Source organism: Triticum urartu, chromosome 3A, assembly GCF_056163025.1.
Source record: "Triticum urartu cultivar PI428250 chromosome 3A, HENAU_Tu73, whole genome shotgun sequence".
Classification (NCBI taxonomy): Eukaryota; Viridiplantae; Streptophyta; class Magnoliopsida; order Poales; family Poaceae; genus Triticum; species Triticum urartu.
Window position 1 is genome coordinate 560,015,840 of NC_141875.1, and position 27,834 is coordinate 560,043,673.

Genomic DNA, 27,834 nt, shown 5'->3' on the forward strand with positions numbered 1-27,834 from the left:
CCGCTCCGACCCAGCCATGTACACGAGCCCTGGCCGTACGTATGCGCGAGTAGGCGTTCGAGACCCCGCCCGTATGTACACATACGTGGCCATATTTTCTTTCTTGCACCCTGTCCGCCTCTACTACGACACGTGCGCGCCTCTACATCCACCAGTATATATGTACGTACACGTTTGCGGCCAAAATGACAATGCTACTTACGCTTTGACCAGGTGGGTCCCGACTGTCAGGCACTTCCTTGCGTGCAAAGATGTAGCTGGTGGGTCCCAGCAGTAGGGGGGCGAAATACGATGGCCCGTCTGGTGGGTCCCCGCTGTCAGGTGGAGGAATAATTATTTTGCACATAATAAGGAGGCACTTCCTTGCTGCGGCCTTGGACCCATCTATTAGCCTCTCCACGTACAGTCCACATCCGATGGAAGCCGTTCCTTGACCACGTTAACCACGCCGCGCTGAGAGCACCAAGGCGGTGGACGACGGCGAGGCCTAGGAAGGGGACGACGTGAAGCTGGGGAAAACGTGGCAGTGGAAGCCCAGGCGTAGAGGAGTATGAGGGTTCACTGGTTCGCTGCGGTGTGAGGCTGCCGTCGCCGCGGAATAACAGGGGGTGTGGGTGTGTAGAGGGATGGCCTGGCTAGCGGTGGGAGTAGTAGGGGGGCGGTGAGGCCTCCGCCGCATCGCAGCCGACCACGGGAGGCAGGAGCACGAGGCACGACCGGCGCTGGTTTGGGCGGCTGGAGCAAGAAGACCACAGGTTAAAGAAGCACTACAGCCGTTGACTGGACATCGTACGGTCACTGGAGCTAGAATCGTGCATTTTGACTAAGTTGACAAAGCCCTCTGTCCCCATCAACTTAGTAGGCCCACAAGTCAGCCTGCCACTATACTGGGTCCCAGCTAACTAGGGGAGTATTCATTTTTTTGTGTGTAATAAGAAGGCACTTCCTTGCGTGCGAAGATATAGCTGGTGGGTCCGAGCTTGCAGCGGCGGTAATGTTTTTTCGCGAAATACAGAGGCCCTTTTGGTGTGTCCCTGATGTCAGGTGGAGGAATCATTATTTTGCGCGTAATAAGGAGGCATTTCCTTGCGTGCGGCCGTGGACCCAGCTGTCGGCCTCTCCACGTAAAGTCCACTTCAGATGCTTGTCGGTCGTTGACCACGTTGACCAGGCCACGCCGAGAGCACCAGGGCGGTGGACGACGGCGAGGCCTAGGAAGGGAACGACACGGAGGAAGGGAAGACTCGGCAGTTGTTTCCCATGCGGAGGGGAGTACGACTTTACGAGGGTTTACTGGTTCGTCTGTCGTCGCCGGAGAATAACAGCAGGTGTGGGTGAGTAGAGGGATGGCTAGGCAGCGATGGGAGTACGGTGGGGCGGTGAGGCCTGTGCAGCAGCAGAGCCGGCTGTGGGGAGGAGGGAGCAGGCAGTCCCGCCGGTGCCTGTTTGAGCGGCTGGAGCAGGAAGAGCAGAGATTGAAGAAGCACGACGGTCGTTGGATGGCCATCCAACAGTCGCTGCTTGTGCGTCAACCTTTTTTTAGGAAAGCCTCAAATCTGTGGAAAACAACATACAACCCATCTGCCATTATTTCTAATAATTTACAGCCATTTGCTAATTATTAAGGTTTTTTTGGAGCCCATATTCTTTTTGTTAGCATTACAGCCCGTATTGTGGCCACGGTTAAAAAATTATACGAAATTTTGCATATTTCGGTGTGATCCGAACTGTTTTTAATCCCGAAATTTCAACTCACATTCAAACTGATTTTAAAAATAAATTTATATCAATATAAAATCCAACAAATTCTCCACGCATAAAAATTAATGTAATTTCAAATGTCGAAATGAGAAAAAGATATTTGAAACTAATTGCCGGTTTGATGTGTTTTAAAAATGTACAACCCATTTCTCATTACTGATGGGCCATTTTCTCGGCCAGCCGAATGAAAGCTCTCCTCGTCTTGAAAGATTTGCAGCACAACAGGCCTGACAAAGCGACTTACTTGGCAAATCACAAAAAAACTGGGCTGTGGCCGTGGACCCAGCTGTCAGCCTCTCCATGTACAGTACTCTTCCGATGGAATGTTGTTGACCACATTGACCACACCACGTCGAGAGCACCAAGGCGGTGGACGACGGCGAGGCCTAGGAAGGGGATGACACGGAGCCGGGGAAGACGTGGCAGTGGATGCCCACGCGGAGAGGAGTACGAGGGTTCACTGGTTCGGCTGTGGTGTGAGTCTGTCGTCGCCGCAGGGCCTGGCTAGTAATACTGGGCTATTTGGGAAAAAGAAATACTGGGCTACCTATTTTCCCAAAGAACTGGTGCATGAGCATTTAGCTTTATTTATTTATTTATTTACTTATTTATGTTTAGGGGACCATGAGCATGTACCTAGGCCGGATTCATGTGAGAGCCTCCCTTCCAGTTAATTATGGGCTTCTCTATTGGGCCTTCATCAGTGGGCTGCATGTTATCAACAAGTGGAAAATGTGTTCCGAGTTTCAAAAAAAATGTGTTCTGTACGTAAATAGTATGCGCTACATACAGTACGGGGCACTAAAGGATCAAACCGTGCAATGACTTCCAAAACATTGTGTTTGTCATTCTAACAACACATTTATTCAACCAACAGACGAAATATACTACTGATTGTACATTGAAAACAGCAGCAGCAGCAGCAACCAGGGCTGGGGGTGCAACAGAAGCAGTAAGCAGGCCAGAAGAGTGAAGATGCAGCTCTCTCTTCCAAACCAAACATTAGCCATCATTACAAAAGGGCTACCAAAAAATAACAAGTGTATGTATCAAACTAAATAAAGATCCTACTACATATAATTAAGAAATTAGCGAGTTATTGCTCAAAATAAAAATGAGCATGTTATTATTAAATTGGTCCTTAAAATCTTCGCAAGCTTTTGTATGCAATCACCAGGATTTTCCTTGACTGTGGGTCAAAAACAACCAGGTTTTTCCTTGCCAACTTCCATTAAACATTTACTTTTATAAGTTGGGATGTTTTTATAAGGTATATATAAGTCTCTATAAAATATACGATAATAGTAATAATATAAATATATATAATGTGGTTAGAAGGGAAAACATAAATTGGACACAACATTACTTTTATAAGAGACCTGCGTTTTATACCCCACAGTAGCATACTAACAAGTTCACACACAAATACAATAGAAAAGGTAAACATTCATATCAAACTCAGGTTCACAGGACACGTTCATATCCATAGCCAACATTCACAATCAACAACTCAAAAGATTGATATATACACAAGCTCAGCATATCTATGCATCCAAATGATTGATAGATCACACGACAATATTCATACATAATTTACAAAAAGATTCATATATACACATGTTCAGTATGTTTATGCATCCAAATGATTGAGATCACAGCCAATATGATCCATGGACAAACTTTAATTACCTAGGGTACAGACTGGTAAATGGTGTTCAATCGGATGTACTTCTTGCTAAAATTAGTTCTTGTATGAGTAAACTTTCGAGTACATAAGAGGCAGCACAGACAATCTGAACTTTGCTTGTAGGTTTATCCTCAAATAGTGGCCTCGTGCCGAGGGAGGTTTGAGCAACTTGGTCACTAATTTCATCCAACCAGTTTACTGGGTCATCTTGGTCCTGTATCTCGCCAAAATTCTACATTGAAGACGAGAAAGGAGGCGGTTGAGAAAATGAACCACCCAAATTCTTTGTGCAGTTCAACTGAAATGGAGCATCCTTGGCATGCAGACTGATTAAGTGCCAGATGAATATACGCGTCAACCAACTTGTCTGGAATCTTTAGACTCCATGCCATATAGTTCGCTACCATATGTGCTGATAACCAAAAGGCACAAGTTGGGACCAAAGACTGGACTGCGTTTTCTGGGCTATGCACCAAGCAATATTTTTGGCGTTCACTCTCCTAACACTTGGAGTTTGAAAATTGGTTGACGCCGGTTGATACTCGAATGAATATAGGCACTTCTTGTCAACATCGATGCTTGTATGAGTGAACTTTGGAGTACATAGCAGCAGCATAAGTACCTGTCCATCTGATCATTTTGTGCAGTTCTACTGAAATCACCCGATGTAATGATGTGCCTGCGAGTTCAGGCTCCAAATTACTCCTTTATGAAATCGGCAAACAGTAGCACAATACCAAATTACCAATATATATGACAGGCACAATAATCAGGATAAAGACGAGTACCAACCTGTGTGAGGTAGCATATCAATTACTATTTCCTTTGACTGGAAGCCGAGATAAGCCAAGCGACTGACAGCAAAGGAAGAAAGCATGCGGAGTTTAGCGACTGACAGGAAAGGACGGAAGCTGTCGAGGCAATGAAGCACCCAAAGTTTTTGTGCAGTTCCACCAAAATCGAGCATCCCTGTTGGCACATATATTGAGAGAGTGAGATTATTGTAATAGTGGGACTAGTTTATGAAACATACACTAACAAATAGAAGCACCCTCATTATCTTAATGGGTAAAGTTAGCAACATAGTAGTCTTGCTTAAAGAGAGGTATTAGTTTATTTAATCAGTGCCAATTAGCTCAACTCAACACTCAAAGCATTGCCATTTATCATAGGTTGCAAAACTTTAACGTGTAAAGGTAAAGGTGTTTCTCATGACCGTAGCACGATACAAATAGAAATGACAGCAAACTAATATGGATGATGGCCTTAGGCCCGTACCAACCTGAGAAAAAAAGCTTATTCATGTAGTCCCATAAGAGATGATAAAGAACTCACTGGAATCACAAAATAGTATATATTTTTGTGCACTTCAAATGTATGGTTGAAATCACTCTTGTTTACCAGTGCTGAGATTATATCAAAAGATTATCAAGAACTTCCAGCAGAGTTAAAGCACTGGCTTGGATACAGTTCATTGTATTGTCTTGTGTAGTTCCATTTAATGTATGATTGGCACAACATGATCCCTATTTGCACAAGTAGGAACAAGGTGAAACCTTCATTAGCTTAGTGAGAAAGGATAGGAAGACATTAGCATATTACTCAACCAGTAGCATCAAATTCATGATGGACAATACACAAAACATTGCCTCATTGAACCAATGGCAATAAATTGACATGCAAAACAATAGCACTATTATGTCATGACACTAATAATATTCCCTCCCTGCTCCACCACATGATTCACCTCCAGAGACAAACATAAACACGTACATGATTCAGCATAGGGTCCTACTAAAGATTTGTTTAACTCCAACAGGAAAATTAGGCAGTAATAAATTAGTGGTACTTAAGTACTCCTAATTAATTAAGTGAGACAACAGAAGTGGAAGGGCTCCTTGGAGGATCGTCTCACATGTAAGGTAGTCGTTGCCGGAGCCCTTGAATGGCCTCGACTGAGGCCTCTGGCTTCAGCAAGATTGCCTTGGCACTGTTTATTCTTCTTCTTCTTCCTCCTCTTCATGCTCTGTTTCTCTTTCTCCTCACCAGTTGGTGAAACCAAGTACATGATTGGCCTTCTAATTCAGAATTGGTTTTGTCAGTGAGGGAGTACAAGTGTACTAGTAAAAACAGCATTATTTTCTCATGGCAGTCGGAAAATAGAGATAAAATAGAGATGAACACATGCATTAAATATCATTCTTACCTAAAGGAAGAATATGGCGCCAATATGGATGATGAGGATTGGAACACAAATCTCCCTTTGTGCAGTTCCACCAAAATGAACCTACCGTTCCATTCTGACATTCCAGTTAAATAGCACAAAAGTCACTTCTTTTAAGAAGAGTTTTGTGCAGTGCACCAAAAGGTCACAATAGCAACCGGGTGAATTGGATATCCCTATTTGCACAAAAAGGCATAGAGGAAACAGTCAGAGTCTCAAACAATTACAGGAAAAAACATTTGGCTAAACTTGTCATGGCTTATAATAGTGGGTGCACCAGCAGTCCAGCACCATGTACGTAACACAGGGGCATAAAGTGGTGATTCATAGTTTGTTGCCCCGAGAAACAAACATCCAAGAAACATATTTGGGTTGGTCCCATTTTTGTTCACTCTAGCCACCTACTCCTATGTGTGGATAGCAAATCTAGTCCTGGTCATACCACTGTGTACAGCGTTACCCCTATATTTCCCTTTTCGACCAAGAGACCGGTTGGATGACCAGTCTGTACTACTTTCACCCCCTTTCCTTCCTGTTTGTACCAAGTCCGATGTACATACTAAATTCCCCCACCCCCACTTTATTTCTTGTTTTAACCAAGTACTCCCTCTGTCCAGAATTACATGTCATCAAAATGGATGTGTCTAGAACTAAAATACATCTAGATACGGGTTCGGGAAACATGCAAACATGACCAAGACGTTCTCCGGTCAATAACCAACAGCGGGATATGGATACCCATGTTGGCTCCCACATGCTCCACGATGATCTCATCAGATGAACCACGATGTCAAGGACTTAATCAATCCCGTATACAATTCCCTTTGTCTAGCGGTACGATACTTGCCCGAGATTCGATCGTTGGTATCCCGATACCTTGTTCAATCTCGTTACCGGCAAGTCTCTTTACTCGTTCCGTAACACATCATCCCTTGATCAACTCCTTGATCACATTGTGCACACTATGATGATGTCCTACCGAGTGGGCCCAGAGATACCTCTCCGTTTACATGGAGTGACAAATCCCAGTCTCGATTCGCGCCAACCCAACAGACACTTTCGGAGATACCTGTAGTGTACCTTTATAGCCACCAAGTTACGTTGTGACATTTGGCACACCCAAAGCACTCCTACGGTATCCGGGAGTTGCACAATCTCATGGTCTAAGGAAATGATACTTGACATTAGAAAAGCTTTAGCATACGAACTACATGATCTTGTGCTAGGCTTAGGATTGGGTCTTGTCCATCACATCATTCTCCTAATGATGTGATCCCGTTATCAATGACATCCAATGTCCATGGTCAGGAAACCGTAACCATCTATTGATCAACGAGCTAGTCAACTAGAGGCTTAGTAGAGACATGGTGTTGTCTATGTATCCACACATGTATCTGAGTTTCCTATCAATACAATTCTAGCATGGATAATAAACGATTATCATGAACAAGGAAATATAATAATAACCAATTTATTATTGCCTCTAGGGCATATTTCCAACAGTGCACAATATTGAGCACTCCTATATGACTAGCCGCTCTATCTACATGCGGGACATTTGAAAGCATCCGGGCCCCGCGTGCCATCCACCAAATCACAGCGAGGTGCTACAGTCGAGACTCACCTGTAACCCCGGTGTGGCCGTCATGACCCGTCATATCACAAAACCCACACCTTTACCAGCAGTGGTAAGGTGGCCTCCAAGTTGGACTGGATGAAGCAACCATCATTTCACTAGAACGCTCGTTCAAGCCCTTTCTTCCCTTTCTTGAAGAAAACCTCACTCCAGGCTACTCACTTCTCCCATTTTTCTTCTGTACCGACGAAGGAAAGGTGGGCGAATCAGTTATGCTACTATATTTTCATTCCAAGAATCTTCTTTTTGCGAAGCACCGACCGATTCTCACATCCTATTCTTTTTCCGTTTTCATTGCGATTGTGGTTTCCTTTCGATTGCTTTTTGTTTGTCAGTTCATTGATGGATCCTGGAGCACTGGCAAGGTGATGGCCTCCATCGAGGACGAGGAGATGGCCCCCGGAGGGATGGGATCCCCCGGTGAGCTGCACAAGGTAAAAAATAATGGCTTATTACCATAGTTGTGGTTTTTGATTATTTGCAATGTGCTTGCTAATATGTTAGGGTTGTGTAGGTGCCGGTGGACGTCCTTGATGATTCCGATGTCGTGGCCCGTCCTGTTGGCATCGCCCCGGAGATCAATTCCGATGCCACTGTCCATCCTGTGGACATCGCCCCAGAGATCAATTCCGATGTTGCGGTCAGTCCTGTGGACATCGCCCCAGAAATCGATTCCCATGCCGCTGTCCGTGCTGTGGTCATTGCCCGAGAGATCAATGACAAGAAATAGTTGGTCGCGCTAATCCTTTAGGGTAGTTTGCATTGACCTGTGTTTAATTACTAGAACGATGCGTGTTATCAAACCATCTTAGGGCTAGTGCACTGTCTTGTGTGGGCGGATCTTGCTACTTTTGTTTGATAGTGAATCATGCTATGAATCATGCGAACCCTCTCCGAGTTATGAAAACAGATGTATCCTCACCAGCTTTTGATGTAATATATGGCATGATTAGATGTAAGTTTGAACTGTTTATCATATCAGCAGGGCTTGTTTGATGATTCTTGGTGTTAGTAGGCTAGCTATTGTGCGAGCTATAGTACTTACAAAACACTCACCGAAGAGAAACGTTGGGGCTGATGAGCTCGTGGTACGCTTATACTTATCCCTCGTCGATCGGCAAATAGTCCTTGCTCCTAAAATTGTAGGCTTAGCGATCGATGACCTAGGCGGGCTAGTTTGGCCTAGTGGGTTTCAGTGATATGACGTGCAACACAAAATCATAGCAGTGCAGAGACGTACTCCCTCCGTTCCAAAATAGATGACCTAGGCGGGCTAGTTTGCCCTAGCGGGTTTCAGTGATATGACGTGGTACAGTGTCATCCAGTCTTCGCGTGTGGTAGCAGTATTGCGGGTACAGTGAATTTTCTTGAAGAAGCGGAATTCAACGAAGTAATGATGGTTCCTTTGTCCGAACAACTTACAGTGGGAAAGGTTGGGCCTGCGATACGACCGGGGTAGACCAGGATAATTTTGTGCATGGCAGGTGGACCAGGATGGTCGACGTCCCACATGTCGGCGAATGAAAGTATTCTTTCCGATATAGAGGACGAGCAATGAGTATTCATTGTTTATTTTTGATGAAAGCTATTGTCTCCACTGTTACGACGGAGGAGTGTGAAACACGGCAGCCTAGTGAACTTGGCATGTGCACCACTCCCTCCTTCCTCATGTAATGCCTAGGTTATAGCTTTTTCTCACTTTCTCTCTATCTATTTCCTCTCAAATGTTTTTACCTTTCTTTTTTTAAGACACAATTGTTTTTATGCCTTTTTTAGAATTATTTTTTTATACCTTGGAGCACGTGTAGAGATGGGCTCTTGCAGAGCCCACTCCTTGACTTTGTCAATGCCTCTCTCTCCTCCACATAAGGAGTACTACTTGCTATGCATGCATGCGGCGGGCAGCTAGCGTCTTGAGGGGCCAGGGCGGTGAGAGCGGGCTCCGGAAGCGGTCCGGACTCTAGCATAATTTTGGTTTTTACAGTATTTCTTTCTCCATTGACAGGTAGGCCCGCGTAGATAGATAAAGAACACGAGATGATGAGGCGCATGCGGACTGTTTGACTGGTCAACCAGACAAATACGGAGCTATACGTTGAGCCAGTGACCGTATAATCACCATATCTCGTATACAATGATCAAAGTGAGCTATCAAGACAAGTTCGACGACTGCCAATGCATTTTACTCGGTAATAAATGACCAGGATTGAAGGGGAATCCAAATTTGCTCCATCTTCTGTCCTTGAGCTCTTGACAAACCAATGCACTATACGGTTGTCCGGCCACTCCACCCAGAGCTCTCACCAAGCGTCTTTCATGCCACCACGCCGCACACTAACCGGTAAGGCAGCGATGGCATCCCGCCGCGCCGAGTTCCTCGTCGCCCACGACCGCACACAAAATGGTAGGGAAGCGATGGCATCCCGCCGTGCCGAGTTCATCACCGCTCGCGACCTCACAACTATGTGGGAGGAATTTGAAGATGCCAAGGCCGAATGAGCAGTAGAGCAAGAGGCGGCCAAAGCCGCACAGAGGGAGTGGAAAAGTCAGAAATCACTCAAGAAAAGAGAGGCCTGTCGCCGCAAGAAAGAAAAGGACGCACGCGCTGCTGCAGAGAGGTCGGCGGAGATCCAAGCACGGTGGGGTGTCGCCGACAAAGCCGGGAAGGAGAGCGACGGCGTCTGGCCAGCATGTGAGAAGTAGTAGTACTAGTAGTTAGTGTGTGTGTGTGTGAGTACGAGCATGTACCAGTACTACTAGTTACTACTGTAGTTTTTAGAGAAAATTACCAGTACATTAGCCTAGACTAAATGGAAAAATTCCTATCCTAAGCATCAAATGGCATCTCTTTCTCTATAGGAATTGAGATGCATGTCATCTCACTTCCTATGATTTTCATATTCCTACCCTATGAACGAAAGGAGGCCTCTGTTGGAGTAATTACTGTAGCTAGCAGTACTGCTGGTATAGTAGTTTTCTTCAATAAGTGGAATTCAACGAAGTCATAATGGTTCCTTTGTCCAAGCAACATCAAAGTGGGAAGTGGGCATGTGATTTGACGGCTCATTAGTCATTGTTACTGCGGCGCGACGACCTGGGTGACTCCCTTGGAGTTCTGCGTGCATGGCAAGTGGACCAGGATGGTCGACGTCCCACGTGCGAACGGAAGTATTCTTTCCGATATCGAGGAGCAAGGAAACCGTGTGGTATAGTATCACTGCTGATTGGTTCACAAAAAATAGTATCACTGCCGATTTATAATTATTTTTTATTTCTGATGAATGCTAGCATTTCAACTCTTACGACGAAGGGTGCCAAACACGGCACATGTTGGATGTCCCACACGTCAGCGAAAGGAGTGGGACATGAACAGCGTGGTAGAACCCAGCGTAAAAAAACAGCGTGGTAGAGCGTCTCCACTTCTTCCACTTCTGGGTCGGAGACCACATGTAGTAGTACTTAGTGGTATGAACGATACAAAGTGCGACCTGGAGACAAAGACACGTCTAGTTGGAAGGTCTCGGGGCACATACACATAAACAAATATAAAAGTTAATATGTGCCTCCAACTAATATAGTAGTAGTAGAGTACTTAGGCACGTACTTCATAACATCACCGTGCATTGCACGTACAACATTTAGTGGTAGTACGTAGTAAGAGACAAATGCCACCCAAGAGTTCCGTTCTCGACCTACTTTTCGGTGTTTGGTAGAGTGTATGGAGGGTGCATGAGTCCACACTAGTTTAGCACAAATACACTAGAAGCATGCATGAAGAGGGGTGTTGAGTTGAGCATGCATGAAGAGGGAACAACTATGCAAAGACAAGAACGCAACTAAACACACCCTATATGCCATGCATGTTCATACCATTTGTGCCTTTCTATTCACTTACTGCGCTACATTACTCAGGTTCATACGTCCACTCCTGGGTACATGTTCGTCTCGTAGTTCCAGTCCCACGTGTTCTTCATATAGATGGAACGATCCTTGCATAACACGTGCACCTTGATGCTAGATGTCTCGCGTGTTGGCAAAAGGATGAACAAAGCTCACGTAAAAAAAAGTGGATGAACATAGATTTCGGACGACCGAGAAGGAGCAAGCAACCTCGTGGTGGAGCGTCTGCACTCATAATATTTAATATTATTCAGCGATATAAAATTAACCAATCATCTCCACAGTGGACTGGAAGAGTATGAAACACGGCAGCCCAGTGTAGTTACATCATACTAGTACATGGCTAACCCACACTATCACCATATTTCTTGGCTTCCATGCGAGACCTATCTCTAGTAATCCAGCAGCCTGTATCGCTTCTCCCTCCTTGTCTCTATCAAAGTGCGGCGGGCTGGCATTTCTGCCATCTATTGAGGCCGGTTAACTATCACATGTTAGCGACATACCAAGAGCATTCTAAAAAAATTCCTTTCACGTTCCGTTTTCAAAAAGAAAAAAAATCCTTTCACGTACGAATTTGCATGTATGCTTTGAGCAACTTGCATGTTTGATACTCTAACTTAGCTAGAGGTTAGACTAACTCATGACTAACCCTGAACTAACTGTAGACAAAGAGGTGTTTGGGTGACATGGTTAGATTGACAATAAATGCACTTCATGGAGAGAGAAAAGTGATTTTTCAGTGGTCCCAATGAGAACTATCTCCAGTTAGCACCTCTTGGGTGGGATAGTTTTTTTGGTGGGTTCGGTGCAACTTGCTCCAATTTAAACCATCATCTTGGATAGTTTAGGGCTATTTGAGCCCCAACTAGCTCAAACTAAATCTAACACATGGATCCAAACAGGGCATATGGCCAGTCTCGACGAGGAGCAGTCGCGTGCACCAGGAAGCGGCGCTCTCTCGGCCGTCGCGCCACTTCAAGGCCGGCGCCAGTGAGATACCGCCTCCGCTCTGGCCGGGCATTAATGCGGCACTGACGCTCTAGGGCAACACTGACCGTTTCACGCGGGAAGCGCGCGCTAGCAAGGGAGTGTAGGTTTTGAACCGTTTCAGGTGTAGTACTGGTAGTTTGCAAAACTACTCAATTATTGCACTCAGTTTCCTAAGAAATTGTGGTAAAAAACGTTATTCCACAGCCTGCTTCCCTTCTCCTTCCTCTTCCACCGCCCACGCACGTCCGCGGGAAGTGACTGGTCAACTCTTATATAGGAGTGCTAGCACAAAAAGATGCATGCATGACCACTAAAATTTCCATATTAAAGCATCGCTCCGGTGGGAGTATGGCGTATGTTGTTACCTTCGGCCGACCCATGGCTATCGGGCGACGGCGACCAGAGAAGAGGAGGGGGGAGGGGAATGAATGCAGCTACTGTTTGGGTTCGCCTTACGGCTTAAATAAATGCGCAGCATCACGTGTACCCGCGGGTGCACAAATTGTAACATATGTGTCTGCTTAAGTGGGCGTCACATAACTGGTGTGTGTGTGTGTGAGAGATTCTGAGAGACAGAGTGTGTGTGTGTGACTCTACTCTTCGGACGTGTACTCAACCTTTTGCATCGGGATATAAGTATAATGATATTTACTTTAGCTAGTGATTTACGTGGCCATGTTAACGTGGTTGTGTCAAAAAAATGTCACTTCCTGCTCGTGATTTGCGTTATATAATTACAAGCAAGATTCTCGTGCATTGCACAGAAAATCAATATGCATTTTTTTTACAGAACACCTGTTGTGATTGACCCATGCAGGAGTAATCCCATGTGTAAAAACTAATGATATCTCAAGAATTTTATCGGAAAACTGGTATCTCGAGAATGTCATCGAAAAAAATGAAAGATGAGAGATAAGGCGAGGAGGAGTGGAGCGTGGTGGTGACTGGTGGTCGGAATGGGCGGAGGCGTGGGGATGGACGGCGCCGGCAGGCGGCAGCGGCTACCATGTATGCTAGATTGTTCCAGAGACTTATTCCTTTTTTAATTGTTGAGCAATGAGGTCGCGAGAGATAATGATGTGGAGAGAGGTGTCGGTATCTTTTGTAAAATTATCATAGTTTGCTTTCTATCCTCAGATATAGATCATACGGTCTGTATTACAAGATGGCAGGCACACCATCACCACCAACTCGTTTTTTATAAGGGTACAGATGATAAGTTTGCTGACTACTAAAGTAAAGTGGAATTTGTCCATGTTATGCAAGTAAATAAAGGTGATTGTTTATCATACGGGTAAGGGTGGATGAAGGGTGGTAGGAACAAATTCTCCGCCTAGAGCATGCGTGTGTGAGATGGAGTCTTAGTGTGTGTGTGAGAGAGAGAGAGATGGAGTCTTAGTTTGTGTGTGTGTGAGAGGGAGAGAGATGGAGTCTTAGTGTGTGTGGGGGGGGGCGTGCGTGCTTGCGTGTGTGTGTGTTTGTGTGTGTGTGTGACAGAGAGAGATGGAGTCTTAGTGTGTGTGTGTGTTGGGGGGGGTGCATGTGTGTGTGTGTGTCACGGGGTCCTCTGTGGCGGATGTAATTTAAGTGTGCATGGCTTTCATCATAGAGAGGTGATGTGTATGGCAGAGGCCACCAACGATGGGGTGCGAGAGAGAAAATGCCCGTAGAGAGGGAAGAGAAGGTGTGTGCGCGTGAGAGGAGTCGACTTCGAGAGAACGTGTTTGTTCGAGAGACACCGAGGAAGACTACTATATATCGAAGGTGCATGTAGGCGGGAATTAAACTAAGGGATGGTCTTATTGGTTTCGAGGATATAGGGGAAGAGTGAGAGGCAGGGGGTAGCTAGAAAGAGATTGTTAAGTGTGAGTGTGTGTTTTACCCATCCAGGCAGAAGTTATGTGCACAAAAGAGGAGAACAATTCGATGTGGCGTTAGGATTGAGGGTAATTAACTACGTATGGAGACATAGAGACCTTGAACGTGCATGTGTGAGAGGGATACATGTGTACGTGGGATGTGTGTGTGTGCGCGCGCATGATCGAGATAAAAGAAAGAAGACATAAGTCATAAGATCAACGACATGGGAGAGATGGATCGGTATGACAATATGCATGCATGTGAGAATGCATGGAAGAAGTCCCGACAATTGAGCATGTGTTTTTGTCTTTAGAGATAGTGGCGTGGGCTGGAGCATGCATCTATGGCGAGCAGAGGGAGTGAGGTGCAACGATTGTGCAAAAGAGACCAACCTATAAATGCATATGTATGGAGATACATATATAGTGTGGGTGATAGGAAACAAGACTCCGTGTGAGAAATAAATGTTGAAGGAGAAACTACAGATAGATACAAAGATGGAGATGCTAGCTAGAGGGACATCCGCTAGTTTGGGTGTTGGAGATGACCGTCGGGTGGTTCAAAGGGTGAAGTTATATATGTGTGTGAGAGGGCACTTGACTGCATGTAGAGAGAAACATATGTAGTGTGCGTGATAGGAAACAAGAGTGAGGGCGAGAAAGAAGGTTGATGGAGAAACAGATAAATAGAAAGATAAAGATGCTAGCTAGTGTGCGTTAGAGATACGAGTCGAGTGGATCAGAAGGCTGGGTTATGTGTGTGGGTGTGTGTGTGAGAGAGAGGGTGCATGTGAGTCACATACAAATAGATATCAAGAGAAATGAGATCCAGAGAGACGGAGTTTTGTGTCTGCGAGAGAGAAAGATATTTCACAATGAGAGTGATAGCTAGAGAGACATACGAGGGAACACAAGATATCTCTAGGGAGAGAGGGTGTGTGTGAGCGACATACAAGAGAACAATGGATAAATATGAGACCCTGGGAGACAGAGTTTGTGTTTGTGTGTGAGAAAGAGATATTGAAGAGGAAGAGTCGTAGGTTCTCATATCTAAGGAGTGAAAGACATCTCTGTATGAGGGGTGTGCGAGTGGCACACATGGGAATAGTAGAGAGAAATGAGACCCCGGGAGACAAAGTTTTGTGTTTGTGTGAGAGAAAGATATTCCACATGGAGAATCATAGTTAGAGACACATAGCAGGGAGCGAGATATACTTAGAGAGAGATAGAGTGATGAAGGTCGAGGGAGAGATTACCGTCAGTGTGTTACGAAGATAAAAGATCATTGTCGACATACAGGTAGCACGAGAGATACCTGAGAGACGATGAACGCGTATAGGTCCAAAGAGATAGTCCTATATAAGCATGAGTGATAGCTATATGGGACGAATATCTGGATTAAAGGGGATTTAAATATTTAAACTGGAGATCACGACATCGATACTATCATGACACAAATTGGTGTATCAAACATGCATATTCATTTGAAAATGGGCACACATGTAATGTTATATAGTTTATCAATATTGGTGATCCATAGATTCTTCAATTACAAACAATGCATGGTTTATATGCAATTAATGTCTAAACGGGATTACACTATATGTTGCGTGTGTGAAACACATTATACATGTTTGAGAAGTAAAAAAACCCGCATGAAACACACATTAATTGGAGACAGTTAGCGAGGAATGCATACATTGGATTTCAACATAAAGTGGTTTCAAATATTTGAAAATCCAAATTGATGGATACAACCTTATGAATCTGAGATCATGCCATTTGTAAACCATATTTATGTATAAATGGTGTTGTGCTTTTGAAAGTATATATAAAAAAATGATGTATATAAAATGTAATTCCAATTGAAAATGGATCCCGCCCAGAAAAATAGAATACAAACAGGATTCGAATTGAGTTGGCACGGTAAACGTGCACTCTGCAAAATTTGAACGAAGAGGGGAAAGTCACAGTAACCGCCCGAAACCAAAATCTGCGAGATGGAAATCACTACTGCCTATCCCTGCCACCCAAAGCCTATATGCTGGATTTCTATAGGTTTTGATAGGGGTAGGTTTGTAATTTCACCGAAACGTGACGTAACCGCCTCTCACCCGGATTCATACACGGTGGGCGCCAAAACACAGTGTGTCCTCGGCCGAAATCGACTCCCTTCCCGATTCATATTCATACAAGGTGGGCGCCAAAAACAAACTCTCGTCGGCAAATATTCGGTGTATGCGAGATTACCGTCCTATCCCCAATCGACTAGTGTTGCTGTGACGTAGTAGAAATTTGAAATGGGGGCTAAGTTTGTAAATTTCCTCGCATTTGAGACAAGCGTGCCCTGAATATATGGTTCCCCCTTCCTCTCTACCTCCCTTTTCCCCATTCGTACTCCATGGGCGCCAAAACACCCTCTCCACCCCACCCTCCTCCGTCCGCCGCCGTCCGCCACCCCATCCACCGCCATCCTCCTCCACCATGCCGGAGCTGATACCCCGACGCCGCCGTCCATTACAAGAGATCGACCTCTCTCATCCACGGCTTTGGACCGGGATCCTTGCATCCCGTCCTCTCGCTTCATCCCCGCCGTCGTCCACCTTGCCGGCGCCGCTCCTACGGCCGTTTCGTCCACCACGCCCCGCCGCCACCATCTACCCTCCTACATCTGCTTCCACGCTGCCGACAGCCATCGCTACCGTAGCACCGTCAAATTCTCAGCAGATGCGTACACGGCACCGCACCAGACGCGGTACTCTTTCGTATCTGCTCAACTTATTTATCGCAGCAAGAAAATAGATCACCACTGCTTTACTCTCATTTCTTGCCTTGGTTGCGAAGTTGCCTTTGTCCGGTTTGCACCTTCAGATCCTCCATGGCACGCTCAACACCATACTCGCAATGCTTATGGTTTTCCCCTTTTATATTCCACACTAGTTAAATACAGTAGACTAAATTTCAAAATTGGGTCAGTCGATTTTTCAAAGCTCACCGAAGTTCGCCGGTGCGATTGAAGGGGCTTGGGTGGGGATGGTGGTTGTGGGGGCGGTGGTGGGGCCTCGTCGAACGAAGAAAACTCGACGCGGGTGGGGGCGGGGGTGGGGGTGGCAGAGGAACACAGGCGGAGGGGCCGGTGGTTCGGCCGGCGGCCCGTGCGGTGTTCTGTATGGGAAGCACAGTATGTTCCTTGTCAGGAAGGGTAGCAGGGACATCTGCAGTCAACAGCTGATAGAGCTGGCCTGTACGTGATCGATAGGCTTTCAATTACTAGCGGCAATACAACACCGTAATTTCCAGCCAGTTCCACTTTCCCGATTTATATATCCTGGTTATGGTGTACCCCTGTTACATACACTATGGGGTTGTTTGGTTTGTGACTAACTTTGCCAAAGACTGCCACACCTAAGGTTAGGAAAGTTTGACCAACTTAGGTGAGTGTTTGGTTCAAAACACATCTTAGGCAAGCCACACTTGGACCCCACATGGCATACACACAAAAAGTGTGGCAAGATTCCCTTAGGCTTGCCAACTTGTGGCTCTCATTTTGATGAACTAACCTTAGTCAAGTTTGGCAAAAATGTGTGGAAAAGTGTGGCAATCCTAGTCCTAAAACCAAACAGCCCCTATGATCTGCCTAGTTGTCGTGTGCTCTTGTTATCATGGTTTGGCAATAAACTCTCTATACATTATATTATGAACCTATCATCTGCCAGCAATCCTTACTTCTGGAGCCTATTTTTTTGTGTACTTGTGCCAGATTATATAAATGCACGCACCATATTACAGCACACATGAGCTCTCTCATCAGAATCCAGTGATAGCACACAAGTGTTTACAGGGGCGCCCCTATATTAGAATATCATCTGCATTACAAAGATAATCTCACAACTATTTATGTTTTCATGGTTCTCAGATATTATACGCAATTACAGTGAATATCAGAATCAGCGCATCAGAAGAATATTGTGGAACACTGCAATGACTTACAAAATTGGCAGCAAGGCATTGAATGCCATTCTAGAAGCAATGAAACTCGTACGCTCCCCACCTGTTGATTCTTGTTAAGAATATCATCCTAATGACTATTCTAACCTCGAGGAGTCAAAGGCAGATGGCCTGTCCTGTTCACCCATCAAGGTGCCTGTTCTAATTTGGCAAGGTTTTATTGATTGCGTGTATCTTGCATATGTTGTCTTGCATTTCTTCTACTTTGTTGCACCGCAATCTGCTTAGTTTACTCATCATATATGTCGAGATGCCATGCCCATCCATTATCAATACATATTCCATCTGTCATCATACCATGTTTTTTCACTCAAATGCTGTTCTTGTGCATCAGACATCAAAAAGGAAGAGGGTGATTGCCGAACCTGAAGGAGCACCAGCAAAGTCCTTGAAAAACGTGGTGGTGCCGGAGAAATCAGACAGCACCCCACTTATATTGGTTGTACAACCAGTGACACAAAACGTAGGAGTGACTCCAGCAGACTGTACCCATACTTCACTGGCCACACCACTAGCCCCACCACACATGACCTGCACTCCAGCAAAAGGTATACCGATTTCATTTGCCATAGCACCAACTGTACGACAGAAAAATCCCACTCCAGCAAAAAGTACAGCAAGTCCACCGGACGAAGACCTATCCCAACTGCAGAGACGGCCAATTCCTGCAGATTGGAACCCCATTCCATTTATTCCCAGTTTAAAAGACAATGCTTTCAATGTTGTTAGGGACTACGTGCATATATTCCCATCATGGGAAGATTATTGTGAAGACAAACACCATTTTCATATCTTCTTGTCCAACTTACGTGTAAGTGCTATTATTCATGGTTATTATTTTCCTATTTTCTGCTGATTGAACACATCAATGATTTACATTACATTGTTGTAACTAGGCGAGGGTCAATCTGGATAGTCATGATGAGCAAAGCTTGCTTGTGCTTTTCAAGGAAGCATTGCAGCAGTATCGGTGTTACCTAAGGAAATCACACTTTGATGGCAAGTCTATAAAAGAATTTCTGGTGAAGTCTCCTGTGCTAAATTTAGAAGACATTGAATGGAAAAACCTTGTTATGCACTGGTCTCGTTCCCAGGATGAGGTACTGTCTATGAAATCACATGACAATTTGAACTTCTACTTTTCCGCATGTGCCTTATGGATCTTTTTTGCAGGAAATCTGCTCGAAGAAGAATTCCGGTTTGACAAGAACGACAGGATATCACAAATATGCTGCCCGCTGCTTTGCTCTTGTTAGTACCTGTTGTCCTGTATCACTGTACTTGCATACATACCTGGTTCATTATGTGACAGCAGTATGCATGATAGCTTGCTTATCAATTGTTCGCTCCAAATTATCTGATCTGTATGAATGGTTATATTAGTGTAGAATATATCCAATGCCAATGTTTTTTAGCTCTGCATTCTTCTTGTAAGTACATGTTGTCCTTTATTAGTGTACTTATAATGACAGGTAGTTGTTCATGTACCATCACTCTGCAGCTTATTTTCCTTTGCGCTCCATTTTCTACACATCAGATCTATATTTACTCTTACCATAAGGTTGGTACTGAAGAAGTTTAGCTGTGCATTGCTCTTGGCTGTACCTTTTGCTTGTATCACTGCACTTACATTTATAGCTACTTGGTTAAGTAGCATCACTCTTCATCTGATCTTAAATGTTCTCCATTTTTTTGTATATTATCACATCTATATTTACTCTTAACAAAATTTAGAATAAAGGCAATGCTTTTGAAGAAGATTCTGTGGTAAACTTCTTGAATTGCCCCTCCATCAGCATGGACAAGGCCTTTATAGAGCCTGTCTTCACCAATAATGTAAGTTTGTCCATCTCAAGCCTTCAAACTTTGTTGTATATATTTGGTTAGGCATGACTGCAACAGCTGTTTATTTTTGGTTTTTGCATCAAATTGCTTGTTTAAAGTTTATTATATGTAGTTCATAAACAAAAGTTTGTCCTTTCTCAATTTAAGTTTTCAGTTGTACAACCAAGTTCCTTCTTCATACCATGTAAATTAAACTATACAGAGCAAGTGTTCTTATTTTGCACTGCATGTATGCTTCTATTCTTCATCCTTAATCCAGTGGTGTGGTGAACTTACCCACTATAGCACAATGTCATATTCTGCAATGTCTTAACTATGAACAATGTCATATCATTCTACTATTATTTAAACCGTCTCTTTATTTGCCAATCTAAAATGGTATAAATTGACAGCACACTAACCATTGATACTTATGAGTTCTTGATCTGTAATCCAGTGGTGTCATGAAGCTGCCAACTCCTTCACAATGTCATTTCCTGCCATGTCTTGACCTGAACAATACCATATTGTGTTAATGCAAATTTAAAGTGTGTTACTTTATTCGTTAGTAAGAAATGTGATGAATTGTCAGCACTGATACTTTTATGTGCAAAACATGTCATCTGTCTTCTTGTTTATCTTTCAGAGTGCGGAAGATATAATTGTTGAACAAGCGCAGTCTCATCATCGTGCTCAGCTGCTTGTGCTGCAGCTCCCCAGCAGGGCTAACCTTTCCTGAACTCTATTGAAGTGCTGTCGGTTTTGTATATTATTTTGTCGGTGTGTTTATTTGCACTGGTGGCGATCTTTGATGCCCAGTGTATGTAATCTGCTGTCTGCTTGTACTTTATTATCATAGTGGCGAACTTTGATACCCAGTGGATGTAATATGCCGTAATTTCTTTATTGTATAGTCTAGTTTTTTTTCTTATTCATGATGATGTAGTTATTTTACTGTATATATATCCTGTCTTCGCAGTAAACCGGCCAAACCATAAAATTATGGTACATAATCGGGCCGTCATGCAATCACGATGTAGGTTGGGCCTAAAACGTGCCGAACAGCTTACGGGCCGGCAGCAGCCCGAAATGAACCCCGGCCCATGATTGTGCGAACCAAATCACGGGCTTTTAACTGGCCAAAAAATTGTCTCGGTCCTTGTTTAGCCCAATCAGATATCGGCTGCGAGCAGGCGGGTGCAAACCGGGCCGTAGTTAGGCCCAACTATATGAAGGGCTTTTAACAGGCTGAAATTAATATAGGGCCGAAATGTTAAACAGGCCCTTAATAGGGCAAAACTAATATCAAGTCGAATTACTAAATGGGCCTTTAGCAAGTGGGCCCAAAAGCATAGTGTCCAGTTGACGGGCCGAATCTGATATGGGCCATAATTGAGCCCAAAGCCTCTTAAAGGGTCGGACCTGATCTGGGCCGTAATTTGGCCCAGAATGTCATAGGCCTTTCACGGGCCGGATCTCATATGGGCCACTATTAGGCCCGGAGCATGGCAGGACAATAATGGACTGGATCAAATATGGGCCGGCATTTGACCCAAAACATGGCAGGCAGTTAATGGGCCGGCCTACTAGGGTCCTCAAAATCTTGTGGGCCTATAGCTAGGCTGGCCCATTAATGTCGGTGAAATCTCGTCGGCCTTTAGCTGGGCCGGCCCATTATGATCCGCAAGAATCTTGTGGGCCTTTACCTGGGCCGGCCCATTACGGCACACAAAAATCTTGTGGGCCTTTACCTGGGCCGACCCATTATGCCCCGCAAAATCTTGTGGGCCTTTAGCTGGGCCAGCCCATTATGGTCCGCAAAATCTCGTGGACCTTTAGCTGGGCCGGCCCATTACGATCCGCAAAATCTTGTGGGCCTTTAGTTGGGCCGACCCATTTAAACTTGTTGGGTCGTGCCACGTGTCGACGTATCATAGGCGCCTTTTGTCCAGTGAGTGGATGACATATGTCCCGACGATGAGCCGACACGTGTTTCTCTAGCCAATGATGATTTTACACGTGGAAAATCCCCATTGGTCGGGGCTGTTAACGAGTTATCGGATCCAAAACCCGACCCAATAGCTTAAGGGCGTTTCGTTACGGTAGATGCCACATGTCGGTCACCCTTGACGAAAGCACTTTTGTGACGCGCGATTTATCGTCATGGAATTGGACACTTCCGTGATGATAATTTTGGTAATGTCATGGAACACTTCTACGACAGCACAGGTATGACTATCTTGATTCTGTCATAAATTTGTCATGGATGTACATGCATGACAAAAAAAGCGACCTACTGTGACAAACATGTATCATCACGGATGTGTATTTTTTTGTAGTGAAATAATTTTACACTAGAGTTGAACTAGCTCTACAAGCTAGTTCAAATAATTTTACACTAGAGTTGAACTAGCTCTACAAGCTAGTTCAAATAATTTTACACTAGGGTTGAACTAGTTCTACAAGCTAGTTTAAATAATTTTATACTAGAGTTGAACTAGCCCTATAACCTAGTAAAATAATTTTACACTAGAGTTGAACTAGATCTACAAGCTAGTTCAAATAATTTTACACGAGTTGAACTAGCTCTATAACGTAGTACAAATAATTTTACACTAGAGTTGAACTAGTTCTATAGGCTAGTTCAAATAATTTTACACTAAAGTTGAACTAGCTCTACATGCTAGTTCAACTAGTTTTACACTAATCTTGAACTACCTCTACAAGGTAGTTTAAATAATTTTACCCTAGATTTAAACTAGCTCCATAACCTAGTACAAATAATTTTACACTAGAGTTTAACTAGCTCTATAACCTAGTACAAATAATTTTACACGACAGTTGAACTAGCTCTATAACCTAGTACAAATGATTTTACACCACTCTTGAACTAGCTCTAAAAGCTAGTTCAAATAATTTTACACTAGAGTTAAACTAGCTCTATAACCTAGTACAAATAATTTTACACTAGAATTAAACTAGCTCTACAAGCTAGTTCAAAAAAATTTACACTAGAGTTGAACTAGCTTTATAACCTAGTACAAATCATTTTACACTAGAGTTAAACTAGCTCTACAAGCTAGTACAAATAATTTTACACTAGAGTTGAACTAGCTCTACAAGGTAGTACAAATAATTTTACACTACAGTTGAACTAGCTCTATAACCTAGTACAAATAATTTTACACTAGAGTTGAACTAGGTCTACAAGCTAGTTCAAATAATTTTACAATAAAGTTGAACTAGCTCTACAAGCTAGTTCAAATAGTTTTACACTAATCTTGAACTACCTCTACAAGGTAGTTTAAATAATTTTACCCTAGATTTGAACTAGCTCTATAACCTAGTACAAATAATTTTACAGTAGAGTTGAAGTAGCTCTATAACCTAGTACAAATAATCTTACACTAGAGTTGAATTAGCTCTATGACCTAGTAGAAATAATTTTACACTACTGTAGAACTAGCTCTACAAGCTAGGTCAAATAATTTTACACTAGAGTTGAACTAGCTCTATAACCTAGTACAAATAATTTTACACTAGAATTAAACTAGCTATACAAGCTAGTTCAAATAATTTTACAATAGAGTTGAACTAGCTCTATAACCTAATACAAATAATTTTACACTAGTGTTAAACTAGCTCTACAAACTAGTTAAAATAATTTTACACTAGAGTTGAACAAGCTCTACAGGATAGTTCAAATAATTTTACAGTACAGTTGAACTAGTTCTACAAGCTAGTTTAAATAATTTTACACTAGAGTTGTACTAGCTCCATAACCAAGTACAAATAATTTTACACTAGAGTTGAACTAGCGCTATGACCTAGTATAAATAATTTTACACTAGAGTTGAACTAGCTCTATAAACTAGTACAAATAATTTTACACTAGAGTTGAACTAGCTCTATAGGCCAGTTCAAATAAATTTACACTAGAGTTGAACTAGCTCTATAGGCTAGTTCAGATTATTTTACACGAGAGTTAAACTAGATCTACAAGCTAGTTCAAATAATTTTACACTAGAGTTGAACAAGCTCTACAGGCTAGTTCAAATAATTTTACACTAGAGTTGAACTAGCTCTATAGGCTAGTTCCAATAATTTTACACCAGAGTTGAACTAGCTCTACAAGCTAGGTAAAATAATTTTACACTAGAGTTGAACTAGCTCTATAACCTAGAACAAATAAGTTTACACTAGACTTGAACTAGCTCTATAACCTAGTACACATATTTTTACACTACTTTGGAACTAGCTCTATAAGCTAGGTGAAATAATTTTCCAATAGAGTTGAACTAGCTCTATAACATAGTACAAATAATTTTACAATAGAGTTGAGCTAGCTATATAACCTAGTACAAATAATTTTAGACTAGAGTTGAACTAGCTCTATAACCTAGTACAAATAATTTTACAGTAGAGTTGAACTAGCTCTACAGGCTAGTTCAAATAATTTTACACTAGAGTTGAACTAGCTCTACAGGCTAGTTCAAATAGTTTTACACTAGAGGTGAACTAGCTCTATAACCTAGTAGAAATAATTTTACACTAGAGTTTAACTCGCTCTATAACCTACTACAGATAATTTTACAATACTATTGAACTAGCTCTACAATCTAGGTGAAATAATTTTACACTAGAGTTGAACTAGCTCTATAACCTAGTACAAATAATTTAACACTAGAGTTGAACTAGCTCTACAAGCTAGGTCAAATAATTTTAAAGTCGTGTTGAACTATCTCTATAACCTAGTACAAATAATTTTACACTAGAGTTGAACTAGCTCTACAACCTAGCACAAATAATTTTACACTAGAATTAAACTAGCTATACAAGCTAGTTCAAATAATTTTATAATAGAGTTGAACTAGCTCTATAACCTAATACAAATAATTTTACACTAGAGTTAAACTAGCTCTCCAAACTAGTTCAAATAATTTTACACTAGAGTTGAACAAGCTCTACAGGATAGTTCAAATAATTTTACACTAGAGTTGAACTAGTTCTACAAGCTAGTTTGAATAATTTTACACTAGAGTTTTACTAGCTCCATAACCAAGTACAAATAATTTTACACTAGAGTTGAACTAGCTCTATGACCTAGTACAAATAATTTTACACTAGAGTTGAACTAGCTCTATAAACTAGTACAAATAATTTTACATTAGAGTTGAACTAGCTCTATACGCTAGTTCAAATAAATTTACACTAGAGTTGAACTAGCTCTATAGGCTAGTTCAAATAATTTTACACGAGAGTTAAACTAGCTCTACAAGCTAGTTCAAATAATTTTACACTAGAGTTGAACAAGCTCTATAGGCTAGTTCAAATAATTTTACACTAGAGTTGAACTAGCTCTATAGGCTAGTTTAAATAATTTTACACCAGAGTTGAACTTGCTCTACAAGCTAGGTCAAATAATTTTACACTAGAGTTGAACTAGCTCTATAACCTATAACAAATAAGTTTACACTAGACTTGAACTAGCTCTATAACCTAGTACACATATTTTTACACTACTTTGGAACTAGCTCTACAAGCTAGGTGAAATAATTTTCCAATAGAGTTGAACTAGCTCTATAACATAGTACAAATAATTTTGCACTAGAGTTGAACTAGCTATATAACCTAGTACAAATAATTTTAGACTAGAGATGAACTAGCTCTATAACCTAGTACAAATAATTTTACACTAGAGTTGAACTAGCTCTACAGGCTAGTTCAAATAATTTTACACTAGAGTTGAACTAGCCCTACAGGCTAGTTCAAATACTTTTACACTAGAGGTGAACTAGCTCTATAACCTAGTAGAAATAATTTTACACTAGAGTTTAACTCGCTCTATAACCTAGTACAAATAATTTTACAATACTATTGAACTAGCTCTACAATCTAGGTGAAATAATTTTACACTAGAGTTGAACTAGCTCTATAACCTAGTACAAATAATTTAACACTAGAGTTGAACTAGCTCTACAAGCTAGGTCAAATAATTTTAAACTCGTGTTGAACTATCTCTATAACCTAGTACAAATAATTTTACACTAGAGTTGAACTAGCTCTACAACCTAGTAGAAATAATTTTACACTACAGTTGAACCAGCTCTACAAGCTAGTTCAAATAATTTTACACTAGAGTTGAACTAACTCTATAACCTAGTACCAATAATTTTACAATATATTTAAACAAGCTCTACAGGCTAGTTTAAATAATTTTACACTAGAGTTCAACTAGCTCTACAAGCTAGTTCAAATAATTTTAGACTAGAGTTGAACTAGCTCTATAACCTTGTACAAATAATTTTACACTAGAGTTGAACTAGCTCTACAGGCTAGTTCAAATAATTTTACTCTAGAGTTGAACTAGCTCTATAGGCTAGTTCAAATAGTTTTACACTAGAGTTGAACTAGCTCTATAACCTAGTAGAAATAATTTTACACTAGAGTTTAACTCGCTCTATAACCTAGTACAAATAATTTTACACTAGAGTTGAACTAGCTCTACAACCTAGTACAAATAATTTTACACTACTGTTGAACCAGCTCTAACAGCTAGTTCAAATAATTTTACACTAGAGTTGAACTAACTCTATAACCTAGTACAAATAATTTTACACTAGATTTAAACTAGCTCTACAAGCTACTTCAAAAAAATTTACACTAGAATTAAACAAGCTCTAGAGGCTAGTTCAAAAAAATTTACACTAGAGTTGAACTAGCTCTACAAGCTAGGTCAAATAATTTTACACTAGAGTTGAACTAGCTCTATAACCTAGTACAAATAATTTTACACTAGAGTTGAACTAGGTCTACAAGCTAGTTCAAATAATTTTACACCAAAGTTGAACTAGCTCTACAGGCTAGTTCAAATAGTTTTACACTAATCTTGAACTACCTCTACATGGTAGTTTAAATAATTTTTCACTAGATTTGAACTAGCTCTATAACCTAGTACAAATAATTTTACACTGGAGTTGAAGTAGCTATATAGGCTAGTTCAATAATTTTACACTAGAGTTGAACTAGCTCTATATGCTAGTACAAATAATTTTACACTAGAGTTGAACTAGGTCAAGAAGCTAGTTCAAATAATTTTACACTAAAGTTGAACTAGCTCTACAGGCTAGTTCAAATAGTTTTACACTAATCTTGAACTACCTCTACAAGGTAGTTTAAATAATTTTACCCTATATTTGAACTAGCTCTATAACCTAGTACAAATAATTTTACACTAGAGTTGAAGTAGATCTATAACCTAGTACAAATAATCTTACACTAGAGTTGAACTAGCTGTATGACATAGTACAAATAATTTTACACTATTGTAGAACTAGCTCTACAAGCTAGTTCAAATAATTTTACACTAGAGTTGAACTAGCTCTATAACCTAGTACAAATAATTTTACACTAGAATTAAACTAGCTATACAACCTAGTTCAAATAATTTTAAAAATAGAGTTGAAATAGCTCTATAACCTAATACAAATAATTTTACACTAGAGTTAAACTAGCTCTACAAGCTAGTTCAAATAATTTTACACTAGAGTTGAACAAGCTCTACAGGATAGTTCAAATAATTTTACACTAGAGTTGAACAAGTTCGACAAGCTAGTTTAAATAATTTTACACTAGAGTTGTACTAGCTCTATAACCTAGTACAAATAATTTTACACTAGAGTTGAACTAGCTCTATGACCTAGTACAAATAATTTTACACTAGAGTTGAACTCGATCTATAGGCTAGTTCAAATAAATTTACGCTAGAGTTGAACTAGCTCTATAGGCTAGTTCAAATAATTTTACTCTAGAGTTGAACTAGCTCTATAACCTAGTACAAATAATTTAACACTAGAGTTGAACTAGCTCTATAACCTAGTACAGATGATTTTACACTAGAGTTGAACTAGCTCTATGACCTAGTACAAATAATTTTACAATA